Here is a 25,917-nt window from a genome sequence, read left to right on the forward strand (position 1 = left end):
GAGTCAAGCAGCTGTTAACTAAATATTATATTACTGAGGCAAATCTGCACCTTCTTTGCAATTGTACATATAGAATCTGAAGGCATATGAATGTTACAGAATGTGCAAGCAAGCATGCAAGTTAAAACAATGGTGATTCATGAATGTGATCATTTCAGATAGGACTATTGGAACGTTGAAGCAGGTCCACATGCTCAACTTTTAAGTGGAAACCTTGTCAATTAATGGTTACTATTACAAGCCTCCCCACCATGCAGCAGCCTCACTCATACTTATTTTCTCATTCATCAACAAGGCTAAATGTCCATCACCCTGCTCCTCTAGCAAAAGAGCACTTATTTATGCATCATGCAAGCTACAGTCATAGAGCTGTACAACATTGAAACAGACCCTTTGGTCCAACATGTCGACCAGATATCCTAAATCTAGTCCTACCTGCCAGCACTTGGCCCATATTCCTCTAAACCCTTTCTATTCATATACCCATCCAGATCCTTTTTAAATGTTGTAATTGTACCAGCCTCCACCACTTCCTCTAGCAGCTCATTCCAAACATGCACTACCCTCTGCTTGAAAAACTTGCCCCTTGGTTCCTTTTAAATTTTTCTCCTCTCACCCTAAACTTTGCATTTTGTTGCTAACTATACTGAAGAGGTGGCTGTGCATCCAAGGCTAACTGCCAAGAACTGTATGTGTTTCTGGGTGTGTTTCTGGAGCAGATACAGCAGCAGATTGTCTTAAATATTGTAATCAATAGTCCTCTAGTTCTGGACTTCCACCGCCCCAGGGAAAAGACTTTGTCTATTTATCCTATCCATGCCCCTCATGATTTTATAAACCTCTATAAGATCACATCTCAGTTTCCAACACTCCAGGGAAAACAGCCCCAGCCTGTTAAGCCTCTTACTTTAGCTCAAACCCTTTATGCTGCTGAATTTTGAAACCATCTCATTGCTTGAAGAACATTGCACAATCTAATTATGTCGCATAATAAATTGAATTTATACTAGTTCATCAGGCTGAGTGTATTTTCTGTTAATGTTTATTGAGGATGTCCTCACTACTGTTACTGACAAAGAAATAAGACAAAACCTCACTGTTTTTGTGGTCAGATTGGAAGCTGAAGAAGTGCCTGTTTTATGCAAGTAGGTAATGAGTGAACATCCCAAAAAAACTCAAAGGATGTTGTTTTGACTTTGGGCATTGGTGTAAAATAGCTGAGGTGGAATTACCTGGCAGCTGTAAATCTCTCCTGAGCTTTGATGGCTTGATTCATTTTATACCACTGCCTGAAGTCAAAATTATCCCAAGGAACTGACCATGAGGCCAAATAAGTTTGATGTGAAGGAGTAGTTGAAGTTAATCTGTAACCAGGGAGATGGGGCAGACGGCAGCTTTGTCAATGGAAATGAATGAGTTATGTAAAATGAAGTCTGAATGCTTCCAAGAACTGTCAGCCATCACAATTACAGAATCATGACGACAGTCAGTGTCTGTCAGTACCCAGCTGATTCCATGATATACATAGGGTGAATTCATGCTGAATGTGATTTTGAGCATTTGTCAACAAACTGAAAAGGTGCAATGCTGTTCAAGGATTGGCGTTATTTTCTCAATCACGATAATGAAGATTGATTGAACTATCCGTTGCTTCCGATGTGGTCTCCTCTACATTGGGGAGACTGGATGCCTCCTAGCAAATCGCTTTAGGGAACATCTCTGGGACACCCGCACCAATCAATCCCACTGCCCTGTGGCCCAACATTTCAACTCCCCCTCCCACTCTGCCGAGGACATGCAGGTCCTGGGCCTCCTTCACCACCGCTCCCTCACCACCAAACGCCTGGAGGAAGAACACCTCATCTTCCGCCTCGGAACACCTCAACCCCGGGGCATCAATGTGGATTTCAACAGTTTCCTCATTTCCCCTTCCCCTACCTCACCCCAGCTCCAAACTTCCAACCCAGCTCAACCCAGCACGCATGACCTGTCCTACCTGCCTATCTTCCTTTCCACCTACCCACTCCACCCTCCTCTCTGACCTAACACCTCCATCCCCACTCCCATTCACCTATTGAACTCTATGCTACTTTCTCCCCACCCCCACCCCCCTCTCATTTATCTCTCCACTCTGCAGGCACCTTCCCTCTATTCCTGATGAAGGGCATTTGCCCGAAACGTCGATTTTCCTGCTCCTTGGATGCTGCCTGACCTGCTGTACTTTTCCAGCACCACTCTAATCTAGACTCTGGTTTCCAGCATCTGCAGTCATTGTTTTTACCTACAATTAATGCCTTTCAACCCCTGAAATTGTTACAGCAGGGTCATATCAGTCTGAAATGGCCCATTGATACAGCGATGTGACTGGAATCAGAGGCGATGGACTCAAACCCCATTCCAAACACAATTGAAGATAACATTTCAATGCACGAATGAGGGAATACTATATTAAGTGACAGTCATTTTCAGTTGGGATGTAGCAATGAGTCAACAAATGTCAAGTCATAACACCAGGTTATAGTCCAATAGGTTTAATTGGAAGCACACTAGCTTACAGAGCATTGCTTCTTCATCACAACCACCACACGAAGGAACGGCACTCTGAAAGCTAGTGCTTCCAATTAAACCTGTTGGGCTATAACCTGGTGTTGTGTGATTTTTATCTTTGTACACCCCAGTTCAACACTGGCATCTCCAAATCAAGTCATGACAAAGGGCCTTGTTCAACAGCATCAGTATTTTAGTAATACTTCAAGGGTGGGGGAAGGACTTTAATCCTCAAATATGCATCAGAAGGTAAGGAAATTCAAAACTTTTACTGAACCTGCCTCAAACCTGCCACTTCCAGTTTGATTACAGGGTGGACAATTGACACACTTTCAGGAAGTAATGCAATCATGTTTATTGATGAGGCTGTGTGCCTCAGGTGATGGGACCTCTCCAATCATCAACAACTCCTCAATATGGCCGGTATCTGGGAAATCAAGACAACAAATATCATTCCGGTTCTATTGATAAATTAAGCCAAATAAACAGGAAACTCATTCTTTCATTCCCACTCATTTCTTTCCTGCCATAGATATTGGAGCACTCATGTTGAGGACCACACTAGATAGCAGATTAATCAGATTTAATCTCAAGTGTTTCCTAATGGTCGCTTACGGAGCAGATTTGCTCTAAAGACTTTTTCCTCTCCAGACAAGAGTGGGAACAGAAAAAATAACAGCAAAGTTAAGACTTTCCTACCCACTTGCCACTCCTCCCCAAATCTGAAAACCATATAAAAGGGGAAAATTCCCTAAAACAGAACCATGATCTCCCTTTCGTTTTTTGTTTGTCAATTAATTAAATTATATCATTACAGAGAATTGGTAAATTGCTATGAGAAAATCTCGTTTTGAATATTTTTAAAAATTGCTGCAGATTTTTTGACATTTCTTGATGAAGCTGAGAATGCCCTCCTTAATGCTGATATTAAATGCTGCACTTTACTCCATATCATCCATTGATCTGCTGTAAAGGGTGGAGCTGTGTTTGAACAGGTCAATCAGCATTTAACAATTGTTTGATGAAGGAAGTTTACTGATGGAAAGAACCTTGTAAAGTTCCAGATTAGGAAAAGGCAGCATGAAATGTGTGTCTTTCTCTTTGACTAAATATTTTATGCATTTTAAAATGTGTCATCTGAAATGTGAGACTGTAAATGTGTACTAATTTTTAAGGCTGTGATTCTTCACTTTCCAGCCTCAGGCGACTGTCTGTGTGGAGTTTGCACATTCTCCCTGTGTCTGCGTGAGTTTCCTCCGGGTGCTCCAGTTTCCTCCTAAAGTCCAAAAATGTGCAGGTCAGGGTGGATTTGCCATGCTAGGTTACCCATGGTGTCCAGTGGATGTGTAGGTTAGGTGTGTCAGCCATGGGAAATGCAGGGTTACAAGGATAGTGTAGGGGGATAGGCCTGGGTAGGATACTGTTCGGAGGGTTGGTATGGGCTTATTGGGCCAAATGGCCTGTTTCGACGCTGTGGGAATTCTATTTTAAAAAAACTGAGTGGCAAGGTGATGGTGAATATTGTAAAATTCAGGGACAGAATCTGGTTGCTGATTCACTGCTTCCACCACCCAACCCCATTGGGATCGCTCCTTCACAAACTATCATCTAAAACTAGTCATGGGGACTGTGTAGGATCACACAGCACTGCTCTTCTGATCTTTGGAATGTCTTTTGACCACAAGAAACACTCTGAAGTTCAATTGTGTGGCCTTCGGGTAGAATAGCAAGCGAGGTGAGGGGCAGTGGGAGTTAAAATTAGGCACCACAGCAGTGGCTGGAATTGGTAAGCTAACCCCAGGGGTATTTAACCTTGGTGGGTGAGGTTTTGAGTAGCCACTTGCCCACAGGTCAACTGAGATTGTTATGTGGTCAACTAATGGCCTCTCAGGGGTCAATGTTGGTGGAATGTTGCCAGCAGTGGGGATGCTCATGTCAAGTGTCATGTAAATGGTAGTGGTTAGATAGGTTTCCTCCTGCAATCTGTGCCCATCGGAGTTTCTCCGAAAAAGTGGGTTCACCCAGCTGGACTTTCCCTGCCTTCCCATGTAGTCAGCTGACCATCGAACCAGCCACACCTTTCCTGCAATTGGTCAAACTGGCCCAGGTAGGAATCTGCGCTCACCTCTTAGAGTCAGAGAGTCATAGAGGTGTACAGCATTAGAAGCAGACACTTCGGTCCAACTTGTCTGTGCCAACCAGACATCCCAACCTAATCTAGTCCCATTTGCCAGCACTTGACAAAACCTTCCTATTCATATACCCATCCAGATCCTGCAATTGTACCAGTTTCCGTCACTTCCTCTGGCAGCCTATTCCATATAAGCACCAACCTCTGTGTGAAAACATTGCCCCTTAGGTCCCTTTTAAATTTTTCCCTTCTCACCCTAACCCTGTGCCCTCTAGTCGTGGACTCCCCCATCCCAGGTAAAAGACCTTGTCTATTTATCCTGCTCATGCCCCTCATGATTTTATAACACTCAGCCTCTAATGCTCTAGGGAAAACAGCCCCAGCCTATTCAGCCTCTCCCTATGGCTCATACCCTCCAACCCTGGCAACATCCTTTTAAGTCTTTTCTGAACCTTTTCAAAGTTTCATATCTTCCCAATGGTCCTGACCTCTCCTCTTCAGAGGGGGGGAGCTGTCCCAGCAGCAGCTCCTGGGATAAGAGAGCTGCTTTTGAAGAATTGGCTCTCAGTTGGGAACGGAAGTCCAGTCTCAAGTCAATCTGAAGCCCAATGGCAGCTACATGTTGCAATAGAGTAGCAAGTGTAGTCTTGCCCCAGACTTTTATGGTGGGGGCAAGGACACTCACCCCTGAACTAAATGGTCTGTCGACCAAATGATCTGGGCGTGAGTGTGAACCCTGCTGGGCTGTTCTCCCTCTCATGTCCAAGAGCATATTTAACTTAACTGAGTTCAAGATTCATTCATTGGGATACAGGGACGTTTGAAACAGGATTAAGTCATTCAGCTCCTCGGGCTTTGCTTGCCATTTAACGCAGTTATACCTGATCTTCCTGAACTTTGCCTTTGTTTTCTGTTCCTTGATGTTCAAAACGAAAACCTATCGGTTACAGGTTTAGAGTTCCATTTAATTCAGCAGCCAAAATATTTTAAGGAAAAACGTTCTAAATTTCCATAGCTCTTAATGTGGAAAATGTACTTCCTTATTTTACTCCTGAATGGGCTAAACTATTTAAATAAAATTATACAGGCTGGATTTTCCAAGGATGGCCACTGTGCTCCTTCTCTTGTCATACATAAGAAGAGGATGCTTATGATTTTCAAGCTACACTTCCATTCTGAACATTCTCTCGTGGTACAGAGCTGTCAGGATAGGTTTCCAAGCAGTTAGGATGTCAAGTCAATCGGGTTAAGGTGCCAGGGTGAGGAGGATGCAAGATAACAAGGAGGTTAGATTAGTGGTGCAATGTTTGGGTTAGGTGGTAGTTGGTGGAAGTTAAGAGTCTGTTCGGTCCTGGGGGATGATGGTATTGGGTTGCATGAGGACGAGGAGCCCAGCAATGTGGGGATTGATGGAGGTAAATCGGGTCCAGAGTGGGGGAAGGGAGGCATGTCTGGTCCGGAGCAGGAGAAGGTATATACGTGTTGGATCCTGAGGGAGGTGTCAGTCAGGGTCTTCAGAGGTACAGCTGGAGATGTGTGAGGTAAATTTGGGGCCAGATGCATTGTTACTCAGGAAGTAAAAGATGTAGTTAGTAATCTAACTTTGCCAGGGTAAATTATTTATTTAATTTGATCAGAACCCTCCAAATTGTCAATTTAGTTGGAGACTTTTCGAGGTTTCCAGGTGCAAAGGAATTGCCCAGTGGAATCTTCAGTTCATCAGGCAATTCTTTTGGGGTCTACCACAATGAGGATTCCAAGAGGTCCCATGCACCACTCCCACCTACACTGGAATGACGACTGTCTGGTCATTGGAAAATTGGGGTAGATACACCATTATTCTCTGATTCACTCTTAAGAAGAAATGATTTGCCTATGCCTATCCTATCAAATTCTTTGAATATATGAAGCACCTCAAGTTGATCACTCCTTCACTCTCCCATGTTCAAAGGAATGCTAGCCAAGTTTAACCTTGACAGCTTTTCTGTTGGTATCCTGCCTGAATTGGAGTATGAGTGCTCCAGATTCACATTGGATCTTTGACACCAGTATTTCTATTATAATATCTTGCTATTTTTTGACCAGAGATTGACAATACTGTCATTGAGTCATACAACACAGAAACAAACCCTTCGGTCCAACCAGTCCATGCCGACCATAATCCTAAACTAAAATAATCCCGCCTGCGGTGCTTGACCCATATCCCTCCAAACATTTCCTATTCATGTACTTATCTAACTGCTTTTTTTAAACGTTGTTGCTGTACCCACATCCACCACTTTCTCTGGAATTTCATTCCACAAACAAACAACTCACTGTGTAAATAAAAATGCCCCTCATGCCTTTTTTAAATCTTTCTCTTCTCAACTTAAAAATGTGCCCCCTAGTCTTGAAATCCCCCACACATCTGTCATTCACCTTATCTATACCCCTCATGATTTTATAAACCTCTACAAGATCACCGCTTGACTTCCTATGCTCCAGTAAAACAAAGTCCCAGTCTGTCCAGCCTCTCCTTATAACTCACCCATCCAGTCCTGGCAACATTCCGGATAAATTATTTCTGAACCCTCTCCAGCTTTATAATGTCCTTCCTATAACAGGGTGACCAGAACTGGATACAGTACTCCAGAAGAGGACTCACCAACATCCTGTACGAGCTTATATCCTAACTCCTATACTCAAAGAAGTGAGCAATGAAGGCAAGCGTGCTAAACGCCTTCTTAACCATCCTGTCTACATGTGATTCAAACCGTTAAAGAATTATAAACCCGAATCCACAGGTCATTGCACTGTCACTGCAGCATGCACTGTGTGTTTTTAATGAAGGTTAAAGATCCTTGTTTTGGGAAAGTAGCTCCTGATTTATGTCATTTTAAATTATAAAACTTTAAATTTAGGAACAAACAAGGGCAAGCTATTGGGTAATTTGATCTTTACTGGCACAGGAAGCTATTAAAGTTCTATGAAGGACAGCAGGATCTGAGTGGAGAGAACAGAAGTCTCTAAGCAATTTTATTTAACTACTTAATCCTCCCACACACTGGTACAAAGTCGACAAAGGGAACCAAATTACCCAGCTCCACGTTGATAGATTTACCTATTGTGAGCAGGCCAGCAGCTAATTCCCTAATATTCTTGTTTATCACCAGCTAGAACAGAGACCTGAGTTAAGGCAGGCTGTTGGAGTAAATCTGCCAAATTCAAGTGAAGCATTCCACGATAAAAGGGATATAATAAAAGTAATGGGGAGGGGTACTGGAGGTGAATGCATGATGGGACAAGCGAGTAAAATATTGTATTATATCCCAGTCGAAACTGATGAGTGGGATGACTTATGTTCAAAGGACAGAAGAGGATAAAGACAAAGAAGATGAATAAATACTGAAGGAATCTGAGCAGATTAACAAATTGACACATCACATGGATTAAACCTCTTTCAAGTCACAGGACATTGCTGTAACAATTCTATGATGTTAATTATCATTTGTCAACTGAGTCTTAAGTGGAACTTTGCATATCATGTGAGAAAGATGTCAGTTTATGCCAGAAAATAAAAAGACACTTCTGCTTTTTTTCATAACAGGAGGCAAGGTGAGATAAAAATCTTCACTGAGTCCTTACAAATTTAAATTTTGATCTAGTTTTTAAAACACCAAAGGCACAAATGTATGTATCATATCTTAACAGAGTCATGCTCTGGTAGTTGCAGCAGTTATGATCGCATAGTATTAACACTATGAACAATCCCTGGGCAATGTTCCCAAAGATGTTACAGTTCTAAATGGGGTGTGCCAAATTGTTAAGCTCACGGGTAAGGAGGAATGAATGTCCCCACCCCCTTCATTTACACCAGCCCCGTTGGTTCATCCCAACAAGGTGAATTTGAAAGGAATCTCTTCCCTTTCCTCTAGACACAAATGAACTTGTGTTTTGGAAGCAGCCAAGTTATCAAGTGAATTAACAAAGTCAGTGAGTTTATTATTTACTAAACACGTGATGATTTCTTCTTGTGACACATATAGTCAAAAGAAAAGATAATTCCAAAAGACTAAAAGAACAAAATATACAGACTTTTCCCTGAATTATCAGGTAAGATAATGTTGCAGCTGTTATTAGATGACACCAGTACCATTGACATTGGCAGTTAACAGCTGATTTCAAGACACTGGGTTCTTCTTATTGGCAGAAGTTCTATTTTGATTCCTTTTCAATGGTGACTGAATTCCAGCACCCAGAGAGAGAGAGTTTTTCCCTTTCTTTAACTGCAGTGCTGGAGTGTTTAAAATAACTCTTCTTGCAGTCAGTCTTTAACATACCCTGACAGATAAAACAGGTAGATCTGCAAGTGTTGGCTTTGTGCTGAGAGGGGAAATACTCAAGCGTCCGATTTACCTCTTCTTGCTAAGTCTCTCCACACATGAAGTTTCCTTGAAATCTTATTGGTGCAACATTCCATGGGTTTCAGGTAGTCACTGAATTTATGTAATTTCTTTGTTCTCTGCAGCTACCCTTTCATTTAAAACAGAAAGCACATTCTCGAGTTAAAATTAGAACATGTCTGTAAATACTTTAAGATTCTGATCTGACCTCGCATCATACGGTGGCCATTGCAATGTACCAGAATCATTGATCCCAAAGTAGGTCTTTCTGCACGCAGAGGAAATGGAGATGTCACCTTTGCAGTCCTTCAAGAAGACGTAGATGCTTCTTTGAGAAACAACGTAGTCACAGTAAAAGCAATTTTGGACAAATTATTCTGGAAACTGACTTGGAGTATCCACAGACCTGCTTGTTTAGTTTTTAGAGTGAGGAGGAATGTTTGATTAACATTCCTCAATGAATCATGTATCTGATTGCGATTTTGCTGAAAGTGCAGGCAGGGTGTGAATGCTGTGTGCACAGGACTGAATTGAGGACGTGAAAACTGAGCTAGCAGCATTTCTATTTGTGAAATACCCTGCCCTTTTTGTGGTCATGGCAACGACTCATGTTGGCATCAGCTGGCTGTCCAGCTGAAGAGGACCTGAAAAGTGAGACACGCTTCGCATTTATCTGGGACAATTGAGCAAGAGTGCTTCTTTCATCTCCACATACTAACTAGTAAAGTTCATGCTTTAACAAAATCAGAGCTTCAACCCAATAAAGGGCTTTCCAGCTTAACTTTCCACAAATGCTGTTTGAACGGCCGAGTATTTGCAGCATTTTCCTTTTGTGTTCCTGCAGCATGACTCTCATTGAGACATCGCTCCGACAAACTCATCTGGCACAATGCCTCATGGCCATAACTTTGAATCAAAGCACCAAGATGTATTGTGGTGTGTGGTGGTCAGAACCTGTGTGTGAGCTTGGTGTTTCACCATCTTCTCAAGCTGTCTTCAACCGGGCTGTGGTGTGGAAGAGACCTCTTTGTGGAAAGTACCTTCACAAAGAAGTTCAGGAAAGGGATGCAGTGTTTTCTTTTCCCTCCAGGTTTATCCAGAGCAGCTCTATAATGCAGGTCTCTGTGCTATACGGGCAGTTCTAGGAATGTGGCATAAGCATCAATCATAGGTGGAGAACCACTAAATCAGTGGAAAAAATGCTCTTTTGTATGCCCAAACTTTGCTGCTATATTGGCTCAAAGGAGAAAGGCCACTGGCTGAAACTTTTCAGGCATTATACATTGAGAGGCTGGAAACTGGGTAAAGCTGCTGAGGCTGTATGTTTAATGTGCAATGAATCTTGTAAACATTAACTGTAATTCTATATGTAGTGAATAGTGTACAGTATTGGAGGAAACTGATTTAATTTGAATCTTATGAACTGTCATATAATATACTTTAATAAATTTTGAGAGTAAATTATATTTTGTGGGGAGAAAATATGGTGAAAAAATATAACTGAATTTTTTTTATTATTGTGCCTCATCACTTGCCCTGTTTCAGGCAAAACTGCCATCTGGGTATCACATCAGTGGTCAAAGCAAACCCATTTAAATCCTACGTTGCCTAGAGCCACACAGAATCCATTCAGTTCATTCAACCTAACAATGTCCATTTTTACGAGCTTCTTTACACTTTAATTACCTGCTTTCATGCTGCCCCCAATATTCCTCTCTCCTCTTCTCCCTCGTTCATACATCAAGCCTTGCCTTAAATGCACTGGCGTTATCTCCTTCAGCCACTCCATATCACAGCGTTGTGGGATGTTTCTCAGCTTGACCTCTCCACTCAAAATTTACAGCTTTCAAATGGTCATGGAATTCCACAAGTCCTGTTGAAAGGAACACAATAAACATGACCATTTGTTAAAGAATTCTGAGGGTGGTGGTTAAGCGCAATGAAGTAAAAACAAGCTGCTGAAAACAGAGGAAGAATTTTGGTTAATATATTTACAGTAAAGTTGCTGCTTATCTTTGACGATGGGATAGCCAGGTGGTATTATTGCTAGACTATAAATCCAGAGACCCAAGTAATGTTCTGGATTCAAATCCTGCCATGGCAGAATTTGAATTTAATTTAAAAAGTCTGGAATTAAGAATATAATGATGACCACGTCAATTATCAGAAAAAATGATCTGACTCACTAACATCCTTGAGAAAAGGGAATTGTTATCCTTACTTGGTTTGTTCTAGATGTGACTCCAGACCCTTAGCAATGTGGTTGACTCTTAACTGCACTCTGAGCAATAAATACTGGCAATATCCAGCAAAAGGTCAAGAGTGTGGTGCTGGAAAAGCACAGCAAGTAGGCAGCATCCGAGGTAGCTGCTGTGTTTTTCTAGCACCACACTCTCGACTCTAATCTCCAGCATCTGCTGTACTCATTTTCGCCTAATATCCTACAATGCCCAGGTTCCATGAATGAATAAAGAATACAAATATTCATTTAAGCTTACTTTGTATCTACTCTATCTTAGTTTCCAAGGTTGCCAGTCAGTCTGATATTTTCTGGATGCTATTCCTGCATTGGTCACATTCACCAGGACTGGGAGAGGGCAATGTTGTGAGCCTGCCCATTCCCTGATGAAAATCAGTTAAACAGATTGAGGTCTTCATTCACAACTAGCTAATAGGGGATGTTATGACTAACACAGCTGACTGGGATAGGCAGGTAGGTGCACAGTAGGAACCCAGCCAGACATAAACACCCAAGGAAATTCGTGAAATAATTAGGGACTCAAGCATTGACAAACCAGTGCTAGTGGAGTGCAGCAGCCCAAGTGGCATGAGAAGTGGTCACTATCCTCATGGGGAGTGCATGGTTTATTATCCACCTGCCATCATTGGACAATAAGGACAGAGGACAAGATGATCACCTAGCCACAAGAAAGGCAGCACCTGGCAATGAAGCACGGCACTCAGACAAGCAAGACCCTCTTTAGAAAAGACAGAGCCCCAGATACGATGAGGGCATGGGCGAGGAATAAGGATTTGGAGGAGACAGAGTCGATACCCTCAACATAGGATTTCCTGACGAAGGTGGAGTTACCTGAAGATGAGTGAGTAGCTCTGCCAAAGGGACCTGTGACCCTCCAGCTTATTGATGACAGAGATCTTTATTCGCATCACCGAAGATTTCATACCTCTGAGCATTAATTACCGTGTCCTGTCAATGGTCATCAAAGTCTCTGTGGCCTTGAGCTTATTTGCCTCTGTCTCCATCCAAAGATCAGCTGGGCACGTTGGTGAGACCTTGCAATAAGCAGATGACAACTTAGAAAGGAACAGTTTTGAATTTAATGTGGTTTTTTTTGAAAGGTAGATAGCTCTGACTGCCAATCAAACAGGCTGTATGCGAGATTTTGCCTTTCTCAAACACCCCCGTTGAAAGTTCATTGTGTGTTGATGAGCAAGCTGCATCTGCCAAGATCCCAGAGATGACATGTGCCTGTTGACTTGGCTATGTGCTAAAATGGCAAACCATTTTCAATCTGAAAATTCTATTCTTTATTCTTTCCTTGTTTAAGAACTAACAATTAGCGGACAAAATATTTTTTTAAAATTGAACCACTGCAGAAAGAAATCCTGTTCTGTCTTCTAACATATGCATGTGTGTGCATGTGTTTTGGGTTATTAAGGGGGAAAATATAGACCCATTGAGACAGAGAGTCACACAGCATAGAAACAGACCCTGTAGTCCAACTCGTCCATGCCGATCAAGCTTCTCACTAAACTAGCCCCACTTTCCTTCATTTGCCTTCCATCTCTCTGAACCTTTCCTATTCATGTACCTGTCCAACTGTCTTTTAAATATTGTAATTGTACTTGCATCCACCACCTCCTCTAGCAGTTCATTCCACAGAGGTGACAGGGAGAGAGAGTGAGTGAGCTCAGGGAGAGAAAAAGAAGCAGAGTTAGAGAGAGAGAGAGAGAGAAAGAAGAACCAAAGGTGAGACAGAGCAAAAGACAGAGAAAGATCCTGAGGAGAGAAACAGAAGGACAGAGGTAGAAAGAAAGTAAAAGAGAGAGAGAAAAACACCCAGCGAGAGAAACAAAGAAGGACAGACGCATATACTTTCACATTACAAACTGCATGTCAACTAACTTTGCATCTTCATTGAATTCATTTTATAATCAATAGTTTGGTGTTTCATTAAAAAATCTGATTGATGGATCTTTTCAATTCTAAATGTATAATGGAGAACCAAGTAAATTTATACTGCTACCCAAGAAGTAATGGGACTAGAGGGACATAGAGGACTTCTTTCATCGTATGCAAATGGATTTGGAGCTGAACTCAGCCAGCAAGAGAAGAGTATTCCAATATACTCCTGACATGTCCTTGTAGATACTGAGGAGTTGGAAGCTGAGATTTCTAACCGTTGGATTCCCCGGCCTCTGACACACTGTTTTATACAATTTTTATAATGGCTGATTCAGGTTTCAGTAAAGCTGATGTGATTGATGCCATTGAACAATCCAAAGATGTGCAGGTTAGGCGAATTGGCCATGCTAAATTGCCTATAGTGTTCAGTGATGTGCAGGTTAGTTGCATTGGTCAGGGGTAAATATAGGATAATAGGGTAGAGGAATGGGTCTGGGTGGGTTACTCTTCGGAGGGTCAGTGTGGACTTGTTGGAATGAAGGGCCTGTTGCCACACTGTAAGGATCCTATGATTCTATGATCTACCTCCTCCTTGAGAATATTCAATGCTTTGGCCTCAATTGCTTTCTGTGGCAGTGAGTTCCACAGGCTCACCACCCATTGGGTTAAGATATTTCTCCTTGTTTAATCCAAAATGGTAAACCACTAATCTCAGATTGTTGGCCCTGGTTCTGGACTCCCTGGTCATCAGGAACATTTGGCTAGTCCAGTAAGAATTTTATAGGTTTCTATGAGACTCCCATCTCATTACTCAATGCTCTAATGAATATAGCCCCAACCAATCTAATCTTGTTATTTATTGTCACATGCACCCAGACACAGTAAAATGTTTTGCTTTGCATGCAATACAAGCAGATCATACCATGCAAGATCACAGAGTGATAGAACAGAGCGATGATAAAAGTTACCACTGTAAAGAAGGTGCATAAAAAGTAAGATCAACGTTAGAATTGAAATTTGAGAGATCCATTCAGAAGTCTAATAACAGCAGGGAAGAAACTGTTCTTGAACCTGTCGTACGTGTATTTAAGCTTTGTATCTTTGACCTGATGGAAGAGGTCAGAAGAGATTATAACTGGGGAGGGAGGGGTCTTTGATGATATTGGCTGCCTTTCCAAGGCAGCGAGAAGTGTAGAAGAGTCAATGGATAGAAGAAGGTTGGATTGTGTGATGGACTGGATTGTGTTCACAACTCTCTGTAGTTTCTTGAGGTCTTGGATAGAGCAGTTGCCGTACCAAGCTGTGATGCTTCTGGATAGGATGCTCTCTATTATGCATAGATTAAAGTTGGTGAGGGTCCTTATGGACATGTCAAATTTCCTGAGCCTCCTGAGGAAGAAGAGGTGTTGTTGTGCCTCAGTAGTGATAACACAGGAATCAGTGTGCTAAATCTTCATTGCACTCTATGCATAGCCAGAGCATCCTTCCTCAGACAGGGAGACTAAAACTGCACTCAAGGAACTGAGTCCAACTGTAGAGCACCAACTCCAACCGAGTTAATTTACTCAGGACAGACTGTGACTGAATCCTGGAACCTTTTCATCTTGAGGCATGATGTCTGCTAGCCCCCAGGCTGACTCTTCAGCTTTGCATTATTCCTCACTTGTGGTAAGTCGGGCATAAAGGTAAACGGATGCCAGTGCTTTGCCTGTACCATTCTATGATTCATTGCAAAAAGTTGTATGAGGGCAGATCTTGAATAGTTTCAAGATCTCTGACAGTCCTTCCTGACAAGTTACCTGCACCAGGGTGATGACTCTCTCTCCGTTTTGACTTGAGTTTGATATCTAAAACTTTGCTGTGTGCAGAGGGTTGGACTCAGACTTGCATCTTGCCCTCTATACTGCAGCAATGCACCACTAACAGGGTAGCACAGTGGCTAGCACTGCTGCCTCACAGCGCCAAGGTCCTGCGTTCAATTCTAGCCACGGACAGCTATCTGTGTGGAGCTTGCATGTTCTTCCTGTGTCTGCGTGGGTTTCCTCCGAATGCATCAGTTTCCTCCTGCATGCTAGATGGATTGGTTAAATTGCCCATAGAATCCCCAAGTATATTTGGTTAGGTGGATTAGCCATGGGCAATGAAGGACTGGGTGGGATGCTCTTTGGAGGGTCAGTGTGGACTTGATGGGCTGAATGACCTGCTTCCACATTGTAGGGGCTCTATGCTCATGAGTTATTAATCTCTTTTAGTATGTAGAGTCCCAGAATTTTCTTCCCTTCATTTTGTCTTGAAGGCTTCAATGCTCAGTGAAGAACTGTTCAGCAACATGCTCTCCCATCCCAAGTGTTCATGATCACGCCTCACTGCTGAACCTGAGTAGTGAAGATAAAACTCTGAAGATTGTGCAAGATGCAATTCAACTGTGTGAGGCATCAAGCTGGCGTGAATCCTGCCCCAAAAAGTTCTGGGACTTAAAGTAATGCCTGACGAAGTGGGAATTATATAGCAGCATCTTGCCTTAAGAAAATAGTAAAATGCAGTCAATGGCAGTGTTTAACAAATTAGATGGATGGAGGAAAGGGGTGTAAAGAGACATCAGAATAGGACAAGATGGGAATATTTCTCATACAACAGATGAGCATGTGGGAGGTGGTTAGGCTGAATGGAATGTTACCATGTCATCGTTTTGATACAAATCTTGCTTGAGTTTATCAAACGAAAACAAGGAAAACTGAATTTTGCCTTAAAAATCAAAATAAATAATACAAATTAGGTGTAATTAACAGCATCACACTTCTGGGGATTAATGGGAACATCATAGTTTATTTTAATCAGATCAGACTACTTTGAAGTAAAGAAAAATTACCACCATAACAATGTCAAATATCACTGTGAAAAATATGAAAATCCGAGGGCTATGGTTGAATTCTGTAGTAAGATGGGGTAAATTCCGATTATATGGTGCATTGACACTCTTGTTTTGAAATAATTGTGGTGTCAGATGAGCTGATTGGGTCTGACTGTTATGCTGTGATTCAAGAGTAAATGTCACTGGTTAAAAAATGCTCCTTACTGAAAGAGAATCATTTTATCAAGATAGGAAGCCTGAAAACTGAATACACAAGAGACTGGTCTCTTTTCGTAGATGAAATCTGACTGCATATCAAAAGAGGAGGACAAATTATTCATTTTTCTAACAGCACAAAAGAAGTGCAAGTGAGATCTGAAAGGACGCTATCTTCAGGACTGAACTGTCAAAGAACGTGGGAAAGCAGCCCTCCTGCATTCTTGTTTCGGGTCCGTTGATCAGAAGATTGAAAGGCCCACTCTACCTACAGGGGTTCTCTGTTCAAGACTCGTGGTGCAATTATAATCTATCCTCACCTCCTCCAGAATGAGAGCTCCAAAAACAAAGCTCACAACCTCTGTGCAGCTTAACATTCCTCATGCACCAAACCTTCTTTACATTTTTTTTTGTTTGCTGGGATCCAGGACTGCATTATCCAATGTTGACAGACAAAAAAAGAAAACCCTTTAAATTACCTAATGCCTCAGGGTGAATTTCCTACAGGAATTCCGTTGGAATGGCCACTAATTGCGCTCAGAGAAACACAGAGGAATTTGTCAGGTCAATAAGTTGTGACAAAAATTATCCCTAGCTTTTTTAAAGCTTATCTTAAGGGCAAAAAGAAAAGAGGGAATGTTGTACTATGTTAAACTTCAAAGCCAGTGCTTCAATATGCTCCCACTGCAGTTTGAATCATGCCAGGCTGAAATTCTCTTTGTGTTCTGCCTACACATGCCATGACTTTTATATTAAAAATATACATGAATCAGAAATAGCAGTTTTCTAGCAGTGATAATCTCTGCTCCCGTCTCCTTCCTGCCTCCTGATCAAAACACAGACTAAGTATTCACCCTCAAATAGCTTCTCCTTTAACGGCAGTCAGCAAGTTGTCTTGAAGCATCCTGTGTGTGCAAGGACTGCAATTCACGTGTCAAATAAGGTTGGCTGTCAGAAGCAAGGCACGATTCAAAACTTGCCCCCACTCCCAGTGCTTTGTGCAAAATTAACCACACATATGTCCTGCATGAAATTGTTTACATGTAAGGACAATAGCAAAGTAGTGGGATACAGATTTGGCCTATCTTGGTGAACTCTTGGATCCCCGGATGTATTACTGTAGGGATTACTCAGGGGTGAAGTAAGGCACCTTCATACACAGATGAGAAGTCAGATGTAAAATTAACCCTGGTGTGTGTCCTAGAATGGAGCAGTATTAGCAAAAAGCCAAGTATCTGTGATACCATGAATGATGAGGAACGACCTGAAAACTCCTAATTGGATATATTTCAACATAAGTGCATCTGCCAAAATACCCCACTGCTGACCTCATCAAAATTGTTGAGGGGAGGGGGGTTGAGGGGAAATTCTCAGATTCAGCCAGTCTACATATCACCTTTATGTGTGTCATGGTGGCTCAGTGATGAACACTGCTGCTTCACAAGGCCAGGGGCTCAGGTTTGATTCCACCCTCTGGCGACTGTCTCCCTGTGTCGGTGTGAGATTCCTCCAGGTGCTCCAGCTTCCTTCCCACAGTCCAAAGATGTGCAGGTCAGGTGGATTGGCCATAGGAAACTCAGGGTGACAGGGATAGAGTCTGGATGGGATGCTCTCCGGAGGGGCAGTGTGGACTTGATGGGCTGAATGGCCTGCTTCCACACTGTAGAGATTCTATTGCTCCTGAAGTCCACTTAAAAGTCAATTACATATTTTTTTTAAATTAGATCATAGGCAAAAGTTCAGTCCCTCGTGTGAACATCCAGCTAGATTTCATTTCCATATCCTGCCCAGTTGGTTTCCTTTACGTAAGTCATTATACCTCCATCATACAATTTGTGGGTTGAGGGCATGGATTGTAGCAGCAGTATTTCCCTGGTCTTAGGTCACCACAGATCCTACAATGATTGCTATTCTTATTACAGCTACAGGCTTGGCCAGGTGAGTCAATAGGAAAGGTCAATAAAAGATTCTCACCGCTTATAGGAGACAATTTCGTTTCTGGTCCTTCTGCTGGCCTCCTGTGAAGGTTATGGTGTGAGTATACCAGATTTTTGGGGCCTGGTGAGAATCCTGTTGTCTAATAAATCATTTTTTTAAAAAATCTGAAATCTGTTTCCTACTTAAAGTTGCTTCTCTGCGCTGACCATAGCTATGATTACCACATTAAAAATCACACAACATCAGGTTATAGTCCAAAAGGTTTATTTGGAAGCTCTAGCTTTCAGAGCACTGCTCCTTCATTGTGGACTCCACAGCCACCTGATGAAGGAGCAGAGTTCCGAAAGTTAGTGCTTCCAAATAAACCTGTTGGACTATAACCTGGTGTGGTGTGATTTTTACTTTTGTACACCCCAGTCCAACACCAGCATCTCCAAATCATGATTACCACAAAAGCAAACAGGAGAAACATTTTAACAAACAAACTTGCAGAATGTAATAAAACTGAAAACAAATAACAATAAAAAGCAAATTGGTACAAATAAATGCCCACAATTATTTTTGAACTCTCTCAGAATTATTAAATAATATTCAATGACATTTGTGTCACACATGTGCCAGGCAATGGTCATGTCTAACAAGAGACATTTTAATCATCTCCCTGGATTGGTATCATTAAATTCCCATGTTGTGGGTGTTACTATCGATCAGATACTTAACTGCGTCATCTGTTGATGACTGCTGATATAACAACAGGTGAAAGACTAGTAATGCTACAGCATATACCTCCTGCCTCAACAAAGTTGCTCCACCACATACAAGGCACAAGTCAGGGGTGTGATGGAATACCAAAGGGGCAAATTACTGCAGATGCTGGAATCTGTGGTGAAAGCAAAATAAAGCTGGAAATCACAGTAACTCAGCCAGCATCCATGAGGAGAGAGCAAACTAATGTTTCAAGTCTAGATGACTCTTCATTAGTGCTGGGCAAGCCCAAAATTCATTAAGTGGCAGGAGGGGGCATAAGGGTATGAAGCTGTGTCCTATGTTGAGGATAATACGCTCAGCCTCAGAGAGAAGGTCAAGAGGTATGGTGAAAAATAGCTCCGATGATGGGTCACCTAGACTTGAAACATTAGCTTGCTTTCACTCCATGGATGCTGCCCGATACTGTGAACTACAGCATACCTTCCACCTTTGAGGATAAATGTAGCTCCTGCAGCATTCAAGAAACTCAGCATCATCCCGGACAAAGAAGCCTGCTTAGTTGGCACCCTACCCACCATCTTAAACTCCAATATTAATGCAGTCTGCCAATTCTATGCACCATATACAAGATGAACCACAGCAATCCATGTCTCTTTATGCAGCACTTCCCAAACCCACAACAGCAACCACCTGGAAGGATCCGGGAAACAAACATATGGGAACACCACTACCTACAAGTTTGATTAATTTAGGATATCTGGTCAGCATAGCTGAGTTGGACCAAAGGGTCCGTTTCCATGCTATACATCTCTATGACTCTATGACTCTAAGTCATGCAACATCCTGACTTTGATCAAACTCTTGGAACTCTTTTTGCGCTAACATTTGTGAATCTACATCAGATAATACTGCAGCTGCTCAGGAAGGCAGTTAAATATCATCATCTCAAGGACAATCAGAGATGAGCAATGTTGGTTTAGCCAGTAATACTCACAGCACATGAAAGAATAAAAGAAAACTTACAGGACACAAAGTGTTGAGCAACGCCTATGTTTCCGAACTGACCACCAGGAAAAACCATGGCGTTCCCTAGTACTCTATAAATATGTGGGTCAACAATGCAATTATGTTTATAATAGAATTGGTAACAAAGTAATCAGGAGCCCAGACACATCAGCATGTCAGAGTTCACTGTTTCAATGAAAGACATAAATCTAGTAAATGTGGCATTTGTAAAATGCCATTCACTTGGGTAGAGGGCAGATAGATAGGATGCTCCCAGCTCTCTGCCAGGTGTCAGAATAAAGATTGGAAGAGGAATGGCTGTTTTGTCTATTGAATCTGCACTTTCCACAGACCATTTATCATCTCCTCTGTCCCAAAGAAAGGTTTCCACATAGCTCCCAAATTTGATTGAACTATAATTGTAAATATTTATCCACACTTATTAACTCTTGCCTTGATGCATCCTGCAAACGGCATTAATCTCCAAATAGCTCACATCTTGACTTAGAATGTACATGGCAGAGAGGTAAAATAATTTATTCAAGTATGCCCTTCTTATTCCTGCAGGAAACAAGGTAAACATAGCTCTGCACTGCCAACTGGCATCATGGTTACTATGTTGAAGAGCATGGGTGTAATATCTTCCACTTCACTCAGCAGATACTTCCTGTTTATATTGAAACAAAAGAATTGATGCTACTCGAAGTAACAAGATTGTTTTTTTGAAATGGGATCCTTCACACATTGCTTCTAACTGAATAGGAGATGCTTCTGCATTTACACAGCTCAAATTTGAGTAACTTCAACAGATGACATTTATATGTTTATGTGTAGGTTTCTCTTTAAATTAGTTATGGAGAAAGTCTGAAGTGAGCAATGTTTTAACTATGAATGTGTGTAGTGGAATGAACTGTCACATTGCAAAACAATATTCAAACAGTCCAATTAGATATTTTAATGTAAATATCCTAAAGAACTTAAATAAAACAGTTTTAATATGGCCAATGTTGAGGGTCAACATTGCTTAGTGGTGTGCAATGTCAAGTCTCCCCTGTCCGCTCCAACATATATTGTTACTGCTCAATGAACCAAATTCTCCCAAACAGTAATACCTCATTTTCATCTCAACTAGGATTCCCCATTCTTTGCTGAGAAGCTGCACTAATCCCTCATTCACAGAGCCCCCTCCCTCTGGTTCCACTCTGGGTTCTCCTTTTCTCCCCCTCATTGTATTCTTTATCAGGCCTTCTGCTTCCAATAGTGCTCCTTGAAAGCTCTTTCATAGACAAGAAAGGACCTGCTCCTTAATGGCCGACCTGGCCCTTTCTTTTTAGCTTCCGACTGAGCTTTGCTATTTAATCTTCTGAGGCTTTCAAGATGTCACTCTCGTCTGATGACTGTGGACAAAAGCGAAATCAAGCGATCCTGAATGCTGCGAACTTTCAAATACATCAGAACACTTTGAAGAAAGGTCCTTGAAGTCAGTAAGCACAACAGATCATACACAGCCATGGTGGCCTTATTCAGAACTTTTCCAGACTGGTTTCTGCTTCACACTCCCTGCTATCCTCAGTTACCTTCCCTACTCCCTGAAACATGTCAGGCGACATTTCATTTTTATTGGCCTGCTGAGTATTTTGTTTTACAGCCTGGAGCACATGTACTACATAACTGAATAATAACAGTACGCTACAACTTTAATATTAATCTGAAACCCACACAGGTTTTTCAATTCTTTAAGGGTCGCAGTAGCATTCAACGTACAAAAGTAGTTGGTTTCTCAACTTTTCAGTCAGACATCCTGCCTGAACAGAAATCCTGTGTATCCTTAATTGTAATTTGTTTCCATGGTATTTAACATGAGGGTGGGAGGTATCTTAGCTTTGTTAACAGACAGACTTGACTTGGGCTAGTCTACATTATAAGCCCACAGAATTTCCCATGTGCAAAGGTAGACAAGGAGAATTTTCAATGTTTTGGAAATGATTAGGAAAATTGCTAAATAAAAATACATAGATATTTTACACTATTGGATATCATGATAGCTCAATTGTCTGGGTGGGTACGTAGATATGAAGGGTTTAGAGGGATACGGGCCAAATGTTGGCAATTGGGAATAGATTTATTTTGGATATCTGGTTGGCATCGACAAGTTGGAGCGCAGAGTCTGTTTCCATGCTGTGCAGCTCCATAACCCTATCAATTCCAGTCTGAAGCATGAGCACTTTCAGAGGAGCCATGTTTGATTGGCTTTTTCCCATTTTGATACAAACATAGAATTCAATAGTGTGAAATGAGTTGGATTGCATCAATGCATCAATCACTGTGACATTCTCATTATTAAATAATCTACTGCTTTTCACACTGAAGGTTTACTGCTTTTCATTGCGGTAGTGAACACTTCCTTTGAAATTATTATCTCACTCACTGTGTCAGTGACTCACCTGAGCATGGGTATCCGCATCAAAATGTTGAGGAATCCAATTAGCGCATTTCATTATTGAATCACAGCACAGCTATAATTTTCTCAATTGAGGGTTAATTATTCTATTAACTTTGCGCTACATGGCAATCTGTTAGTCCATCAAGTGGGGGCAGAGGTGAAGACTGGGAAATGTAATGTGCAGTTTCAGTCTGTTAATATATAACCCCGAGATCGGAAAGATTGGCTTTAACCCCTTTGCCCTTGAAAGTTAACTGAATAGCCGGTCATATCATTCGAAACATTTTCTCAGGTGAAGAACAAAAACCTCATTTGAAAAGTAACTATAAGTTCTGACGAATGCCTTTTAACCTATTGCTAAGGTTTTACTTAATTACACATTTAAGACAAAGAACCTTTAGAAAATGACATAATTACCACAGCGGAACCAATGAATGAAAAAAAAGCATTTGATGCCAAAACTGTGCTTCATTGTTTCTGACTAACTGACATCTACCTGCTTTGAAAAGGCAGGAAGTTGGCAGGCTGCCAAATTTGTTGGCTTCACATTTACTGTGGAGTGGTATAGTCTTAAGTAGCTCCAATCTATCATAGTTGTACATCTACTTTGCATAAAAAAGATGAACTCCTCTCAGACTAATGTAATCTTAATGAGTAGAAATTCTCTTCAAATCTCATGTTGTTTATTATTGTAGCTCACACACCATGGAAAGACTTGAATGATGACACTCATTGGCGTAGTCAGGAAATAATCATAATAAGGGTGGCATGGTGGCTCAACTGTTACCACTGCTGCCTCACAGTGCCAGGGACCTGGGTTGAATTACAGCCTTAGCTGACTGAGTGGAGTTTGCACATTCACCCAGTGTCTGTTCGGGTTTCCTCTGGGTGCTCCAGTTTCCTCCCACAGTCCAAAGATGTGCAGGTTAGGTGGATTGGCCATGCTAAATTGACTGGAGTGTTTAAGGATGGGCACGCTAGGTGGGTTGGTACAGTTGTGCCAAGTCCTGGGCCTCCTCCAACGCCAAATCAAAACCAACTGGAGGAAGAACCCCATATGTTCAGCCTTGGGACCCTTCAAGCGCATGGAATCTACATTGACTTCACTACGTTCCAAATCTCCCCTTCCCCCACCTTATATGTTGGGTAGCATGGTGGCTCAGTGGTTAGCACTGCTACCTCACAGCACCAGGGACCTGGGTTCGGCTCCAGCAGTGGGTGACTGTCTGTGTGGAGTTTGCACATTCTCCCCGTGTCTGCATGGGTTTCCTTCGGGTGCTCTGGTTTCCTTCCACAGTCCAAAGATGTACAAGTTAGGTGGATTGGCTGTGCTAAATTGTCCATAGTGTTCAGGGATGTGCAGGTTAAGTTCATTAGTCAGGGGTAAATGTAGGGGAATGAGTCTGGGTGGGTATTCTGATCAGTATGGACTTGTTGGGCTGAAGGGCCTGTTTCCACATTGGAGGGATTCTATGACCCCAGATGCACCCTGCAACTCAGCATTGTGTCATTGACCTATCTGCTCCACCTTCCTCACTGACCTATCACAGTTAACCCCCATCTTAACACTGTCTGAGATTTGATTTATTATTGGGTTATTTGAAAACACAAGCTTTTGGAGCCTCCCTCCTTCTTCAGATGCTGGCATGAGAGAGGACATCTGACATAGAATTTTCTCTCACAAGCACCTGAAAACTTGTGTTTTCAAATAATCCTGTTGGATTATAACCTGGTGTCGTGTGATTTTTGATCTTGTCCAAAATTACTGTATGCTTATCGATGACATTAGAATGACAGGGGATTGTGATTGTATTTCAGCCTTCCCACCAACCTTCCCTCCAGCCCCACCCCCACCCTCCCATTTATCTCTCTTTCCCTTCCCTCCACCTCCAATTTCTGATGAAGGGTTTATGCCCGAAACATTGACTCCCCTGCTCCTCAGATGCTGCCTGACCTGCTGTGGTTGTCCAGCGCCACACTTTCTTGACTCTGACTCGCCAGCATCTGCAGTCCTTACTTTCTCCATGGTTAAAAAAGTGTGGGGTTACGGGAACAGGATGGGGATCTGGGTGGGATGCTCTTCACAGGGCCGGTGTAGACTTGATGGGCCAAATGGTCTCTTTCCACACTGGAGGGATTCTATGACTCCATGAAGGATAAAAGGTTATGAGGGGCATAGATAGAAGGCAATTGTTCTCCCTATTTCAAGTGTCAGTAACAAGGAGACATAACGTTTTGAGTGAAAGTAGGAGGTTTAGAGGGGATTTGAGGAAAAATATTTTCACCCAGAGGGCAGTAGGAATCTGGAGTGTACTGCCCGATAAGCTATTTGAAGCAGGAAACCAAACAAATTTTAAAATGTACTTGGATGAGCACTTAAGATGTCATAACATTCAAGTCTATGGGCCATATGCTGGAAAGTGGGCTGAGTACAGACTAGTACAGGAGAGGCAATGGCCTTGCGGTATTGTCTCTGTTAATCCAGAGACCCAGGTAATGTTCTGGGGACCCAGGTTCAAATCCTGCCACAGCAGATGGTGGAATTTGAATTCAGTAAATATCTGGAATTAAGAATCTAATGATAACTATGCATCTGTTGTTGATTAGAGTCATAGAGATGTACAGCATGGAAACAGATCCTTTGGTCCAACCCGTCCATGCCGACCAGATATCCCAACCCAATCTAGTCCCACCTGCCAGCACCCGGCCCATATCCCTCCTAACCCTTCCTATTCACATAACCATCCAAACGCCTCTTAACTGTTGCAATTTTACCAGCTTCCCCACTTCCTCTGACAGCTCATTCCATACACGTACCACCCTCTGCGTGAAAAAGATGCCCTTTAGGTCTCTTTTATATTTTTCCCCTCTCACCCTAAACCTATGCCCTCTAGTTCTGGACTCCCAGACCCCAGGGAAAAGACTTTGCCTATTTACCCTATCCGTGCCCCTCATAATATTGTAAACCTCTATAAGGTCACCTCTCAGCCTCTGACGCTCCAGGGAAAACAGCCCCAGCCTGTTCAGCCTCTCCCTGTAGCTCGGATCTTCCAACCCTGGCAGCATCCTTGTAAATCTTTTCTGAACCCTTTCAAGTTTCAGATTATTGGAAATATCCATCTGGTTCACTAATGATGTTTAGGGAAGGAAATTGCCATCTTTATCTGGTCTGGCCTACATGTGATTTCAGACTCAAAGCAATGTGGTTGACTCTTAACTGCCCTCTGGGCATTTAGGAATGGGTAATAAATGCTGGTCTAACCAGCAACACCCTTGTCCTGTGAATGAATAAAATAAAAAATGTAAGAGTTTTTTTTTCAGTTCTGACTCAATGAGCTGGAAGTATTATATAGTTCTACAATTCTAAGAAGAAAACTAATTTACAATGTCTTTTCCTTATTTATGAAAATCCTAGCTGATGGGCCGTGGCATACTTTGAAAACTTATATAAGGGAAATAATAGACTTAGAGAGTCAAGAAAAAAAATAGGTTTGAGTAAGAGGTGGTATTTAATACGAAATAAGGCAACTGTATTTTGTGGTTCATTCA

General features: G+C 42.0%; 1 long non-coding RNA gene across 1 annotated transcript in view; it reads right to left on the bottom strand.

Annotated features, from left to right (window-relative positions):
• Positions 1-25,917, bottom strand: part of LOC122548617 (uncharacterized) — a 71,794-nt gene that overhangs the window by 38,473 nt on the left and 7,404 nt on the right. Inside the window, exon 2 of the long non-coding RNA XR_006311274.2 lies at positions 10,747-10,933. This is a non-coding gene — a long non-coding RNA (uncharacterized LOC122548617). The remainder of the gene's footprint in view (positions 1-10,746; positions 10,934-25,917) is intronic.

Source organism: Chiloscyllium plagiosum, unplaced genomic scaffold (genome assembly GCF_037043375.1).
Source record: "Chiloscyllium plagiosum isolate Xiang-an unplaced genomic scaffold, Cpla_swu_hap1 HiC_scaffold_3, whole genome shotgun sequence".
Classification (NCBI taxonomy): Eukaryota; Metazoa; Chordata; class Chondrichthyes; order Orectolobiformes; family Hemiscylliidae; genus Chiloscyllium; species Chiloscyllium plagiosum.